Raw genomic sequence first — 6,279 nt, forward strand, 5'->3', positions numbered from 1 at the left:
GGTTCTATGTGAGCTGAACTCAATGAATGTGTGTGTTTGGATTGTGTAGTTGTTTTTGTTTGTGTGTCTCTGTTAGTGTGTGTGTGTGTGTGTGTGTGTGTGTGTGTGTGTGTGTGTGTGTGTGTGTGTGTGTGTGTGTGTGTGTGTGTGTGTGTGTGTGTGTGTGTGTGTGTGTGTGTGTGTGAGAGAGAGAGAGAGTGTTTAGGTTGGTGGTTTGATATGTGTGTGTGTCTGGGGTTGGTGTCCTTGACAGATTGTCCTGCAGGGATTAGAGATGTCCGTGATGATGAGCCCAGAGGATTTCTCTCTCTCTCTGCTCTCTCTGTCTATATCTCTCACAGACACACGCACACAGACACACAGACACACACACACACACACACACACACACACACACGCACAGACACACACACACACACACACACACACACACACACACACACACACACACACACACACACACACACACACACACACACACACAAACCTATACAGTTACTCACTCAATCAATTTCCCTGCTCTGTCTCTTTCACTATTTCACTCACTCTTTCTCCCGCTATCTGCCTCCACCTCCTCCCCTCCTCTCTCCTCCCTCTCCTCCTCCCCTCCTCTCTCCTCCCTCTCCTCCTCTCTCCCCCCTCTCCTCTTTCCTCTGCTATGTCTCTGTCTGCTCCCTCGCTCTCATCCCTTATAGCGACAACAACAAAAACATTGTATAAATATAGCAATTATGTAAATACATAAAGTGTTTTTTAATTGTATTCGCTGCAGGCGAGATAGTGTTTGAAATCATTTAATTAATTAAATCAGTTTTTTTAACGTGTAAAGGTACAACACCTACAGTCTAACTCTAGGCCAAGCAAGATGTCTAACCCCTACCTGCTCCTTAATGACCTGTCTCTGACCTCACTGGCTAACCTCTACCTGCTCCTTAATGACCTGTCTCTGACCTCACTGTCTAACCCCTACCTGCTCCTTAATGACCTGTCTCTGACCTCACTGTCTAACCCCCACCTGCCCCTGAATGACCTTTCTCTGAACTCACTCTATGTTACCATGGATACATGTGTCTTCTAAATGACCGGCTCGTCCAATGGGATCGTAAACATAACAGAGCATCCTCTTGTACCGGCTTACAGGTGTGTTTCCCCAGGTGTGAAAGGGGGTGTCAGGTGTGTTGCCATGGACGCTGAGCAGAGGAGCCCGGAGAGGAGGACCGGCCCGCCAGAGGAGGAGATGGGAGGAGCAGGGAGGAGGGAGGGAAGGAGGGCAAGACAGGAGGAGAGGGCAGGGCGCCTAGCAACCAACCACAGGCCCCGCCAAAGTCAGAGCGAGCACCTGACTTTGTTCATTTATTATGTTTTGTTTATGTTTTGGTTTGAGTTATATATATATATATATATATATATATATATATATATATATATATATGTATATATAGTATTGGGCCAAATGTACTGTTTACATGCCCACACTCACACGCATGCACGAATGGACAAACCCACACACACCAACACTATGACCGACACACCTCACACACACACACACACACACACACACACACACACACACACACACACACACACACACACACACACACACACACACACAGACACACACACACACACACACACACACACACACACACATAACTCAAACTCACTAGCACACCCCAAGGTAATTATCATCAAGGCTAAAAAACCTTCAGGAAACACGACACCGGCAACTCAACACGCTACGACACAGCCCTGAATAATGCATGGAGATACCATCCCTCAATCTCTCTCTCCCTCCCTCCATCTCTCTCTCTCCCTCCCTCCATCTCTCTCTCCCTCCCTCCATCCCTCTCTCTCCCTCCCTCCATCTCTCTCTCCCTCCCTCCATCTCTCTCTCTCCCTCCCTCCATCCCTCTCTCTCTCCCTCCCTCCATCTCTCTCTCCCTCCCTCCATCTCTCTCTCTCCCTCCCTCCATCTCTCTCTCTCCCTCCCTCCATCTCTCTCTCTCCCTCCCTCCATCCCTCCTCCAGTCACACACAGCCCAGGGGAGCTGCCCCAGTGCATGCTGGGAAACCGGAAGGTGGACGACATGATTTTCATGATCTCGTGCACCGACTTGTACTGAGCTCGTGAGCCCCCCCCCCCCCCCCGGACAGCGCCCATCCTGGCTCCATGGCCGCTGGGGGGATCAGGCCCCTCCCGTGTCTGTTCCTCGTGTGGACGCCCGGGCCGTAGCGTCCTGTACAAGTAACGAACGCCGTGAACGACCCACAAAGTGGACATGATAAGTGGATTATAAAGGTTTGTTTTCCGCAGCGGATCGCTGCAGAGTTGATACGGACGAACATCCAATACAACTATGGGAAGGAGTTTAAAAGACCGATTTGGTTTGTTCCCGGTGGTCCGCCGTGACTGCAGAACGGGACCCTGAGATGGCCTGTTTTGTGGAGTGCGATGGCGGTACGCATCGGGCTACTCACGAGGACGCTCCGCCCTCTGCCTCGGACGGACAACGTCCAGACGGCAGATCTGACCTCCAGCCGCCGTCCACCACGGCGGAGCTGGAGTTGTTTTGGTCCGAGGTTGTTGAGCGAGGAGCTGGGTGGTGTGAGGAGTTACCTAATGTCACGGTGACCTCACGATGCAGAGGAACGTAGAGACGTTGCTCCGGCTCAGAGGGGAGCAGCATTAAGGTGCTGTAGGTAAGAGGAAGTAGTGGTAAAGAGAGAGACACCAGGAGGATCCCAAGAGGGACAGGTTTGGAAACTAAACACCCCCTCCCTCTCTCCTCCCTCCCTCCCTCCCTCCCTCCCTCCCTCCCTCCCTCCCTCCCTCCCTACGTTTCTCTGACATTGAGAAGTGTTGCATTTGATGCAAATGGATTCCCTGAACCGGAGCATCAGAGCTGTGGTGACAGAAATGACCCAGGAGTAGCTGGAATCCTAATAGGGAGCCGGAGCCAGACACACTGACCCTGAGACAGACGTTCTGAGTGAGCTTCACTCACTCACTGGCTGACGATCACTATGCCGTTCGAACCAATTAAACTCAAAAAGTCACTCTTATTTCTTACCTACAGCACCTTTAAGTACTTACTGTTACTTGAACTCCTTTTCATGGCAAATGGTCCAAAAGGCAGCCTACTCTAGTCTCACACTAGAGAAGGATATTGTAGTGGTTAGGGTGTTCAACTTCCAACCTGGTACTGGTTTAGATCCCCAATGTCGAGTCTAACTGGTTGAGCCTTGAGCAGCTGTTATTTTAGATGAAGTTAAATAATGAAAAGTAAAATAGTAGTTTATTAAAGTTTGACCCTTAAATCCTTTAAGGTATTACGTAGAAGAAAGCACATCACATAATAAATGCAAACTATGCTCTTAGCCCCTCAAAGCTATGGCCAGGGGACATAAGGTTATCATGATAACCTCACCCTAAGCTAAAGGCTATCAATAGCTCTGCTTTTAATACTGGGCCGGTCTGTCACTCAAATAGAGCGAGTTTGACGGAGCGAATTAAACGTTTCTTTTGCACCCACAGCCGTAATTAAAGTAAAGATAGCATAGATCACATTTACATAAAGATTGATTATATTTAAATGAAGATGGGATAGATTTCTTTATTTGTGCCTCATTGTGCTTCAAGCTGCATATTAATCACTCGACTACCCTAAACTGCTTGGGTGGAATCGATCCTGTTGTTTACGGAGTGCTTTGTCCCTCTTCGCTGGGATTCTCCTCGGTAAACCGATAGGACGGGGTACATTTAGCAAGATTTTCTTCTGTTGTTTGAAAAGTTTATGTCTGGGAGACAAACACTTGAAAACTAAAATCAAATTTGGGGAATATAATGATGGAAAAGGAGGTTTGTATGGTGTTATTAGAGTTGATTATATAGAGATTAGTGATATTGAATTTTACTCTATATGAATGCTGATGTATTCCCATCTCTAAACGATCAGAATGGCGGAGCTGAGAGAGAAGCAGACACTGATGCTTTGACTTTTTATTGACAGTTCAATAACATGACGCAGTGAGATCTGTAGATATCTGGCGTGACAAATAAAACCACTTAAGTAACCTTGAAGAAGTAATAAAGTTTTTTCTGTTATAAATAAACCTGTATTCGACTGGAACATGCCTCAGTGTAAGCACTGCCGTACGTTTTAAGCAAGTTTGCTGCGTAAACGATGAAGATAAATAAAAATACAAAGTTTTTCTTCAGTCTATTTACATGACTCTTGAGTCCATAACGTTTTTTCATTTTTTATATAAAAAGGAAACAAATAAATAAAAAATAAAAGCAGGTAAAAAAACAACAAATGTACCGACAGCGGAACGGTGCACTGTTTTGCGTGTAGAGAAGTGAGCAAAGGTAGAATTTTTTTATTTCTTGATTTTCTTTTATATAATTCATTTTTTTAATAATCCACTTCCAAACAAAATGCAAGGTATATACAGAAAGCATATTGTTTTCATAACAAAAAAAGTGACTCCAAAAGTTTCTCTTAGTTATACCAGATATAACCCAAGTCATAGTATTGTAGTATTATCCAAAGAACGTTGATAAATACGTGAAAAGTCTCTTCTCTCTACCTTGATATGTTTTGTTTCCTCAGCTAGTTTTTCTCATAAGAAGAAATGAAAGGCAACAACAAGTTAAAGGTAGACTTAAAAAAAAAACATTCAACCAAACTAAACACTCACCAGAGATTGTTTTTAACCTTTAAAATGTTATGTTTTAGGGAGCTACAGACTAGCTTAACTAGCTAGCTGTTGGCAAGTAGCAACAAGAAGCTCCAAAGCAAATATAGGGATTGACAGCTAAACTCTTTTGAGGAGTAGCTCAACAGCAGTTAAAATGATATGATGACAAACCAAGTTAAAACTGCTTCTGGAAGTAGAAAACAAAGCTTTATAATCAGGAAAATAAATGAGCCGTTTGATGGGTGAGAGTGCTCATCATTCTCTGGAGTGACTGTAATAATGTTAATCCATCCCTGGTGAGGGTAGCCGGTCGTTTTATAGACTCTGGAGTCGCATGGTTAACTCTGCCAATAAAGGCAACTCACTGTTGCCGAAACCCAGAACTGCGCCCCCAGACATGGGACAAAAGCCCTCAACAGAACCTCCGCAGTCGAAGCTAATGCTAGGTGATAACCGGGGTTAGCCTAGCATGTACCTTCCCCACTGAGATACATTTTTTAAAACATTTTTTTTTTGTTTTGATTCATTTAATTTGTCTGCACTGGATTCAAAAGGAACCACCGAACCACTCGTCTACACCTTGTTATTTTGTTCCTGTGAAAAATCAAGTTCATCTAGTGGACAAGGTGCGGTTGGAGCAGCTATCAACATCACCTCAAGTAACCATAGTTACCAAGTCTGTCTCCTTCCCTTTGGTTCTTCCAATCAGACAAACCAAACCAATCCACATACACAGTCGATCCAGTTCGTCCCATGACTGATTTCCAAACCCAGTAGAGTCTGGTCTTCAGTTCAGAGGACCGAGTATATAAAGTATGTAAGATGGAGATAAGGTTTAAATGTTGACAGACAACTCAGCCCAACACACATAGTTCATAAAAGCCCATGTAAAATCTTGTTATAATGTGTAAAAAGCAACAAATCTCTTCTTTTATAAGGGCCTTTCTACCACTTAGGTTTCCACAAAGACATCTACGTCGTACTCAAACCGCTGTAAACCACTAGTCCTCAGCGAGACATAGTTCATATGTACAGTTTGACTCCTCTCCGGCCCGACACCTCAAGTGTTGGAAGGTAAATTCTTGTGATGCGTTCTCTGAACTAAAATATGTAAACTTTACTTAAAACTGCATGACTGGAGTTCCCAGCGAGTGATTCTGTACATTGACCTTTCAGGTCCTAAATTGCTTTGAAACACCAGATTTTAAATGTCAGGAAGGGAGAGGGAAAATGGGGAAATGAATGTATTGTGTAGCTTGTTTTCCTTCTGTCTGACATCACTTTCTGTATACTGTCTATATTTAATAGATCTACTGCCATTGGTCGTAACTGAACAAATACATTAAAATAATCAGAGGTTCATCATAGATGATATTTTCAACAAATATTTTACAAAATAATATTCCATATAAAGTTATGTATTTCTTTTTGAAATGTGATGAGCATATGTTTGTGTGGCCTTCCACTATCATCAAGTTAGTTATATATATAGCCCTATAGTAAATATATAATTAGGTCCAGGCAGGTCTACACAGAAAACTGCCATTGTGAAAACCAGACACATGCCCTAATAAATAG

This window comes from Gadus chalcogrammus, chromosome 13, assembly GCF_026213295.1.
Source record: "Gadus chalcogrammus isolate NIFS_2021 chromosome 13, NIFS_Gcha_1.0, whole genome shotgun sequence".
Taxonomy (NCBI): Eukaryota; Metazoa; Chordata; class Actinopteri; order Gadiformes; family Gadidae; genus Gadus; species Gadus chalcogrammus.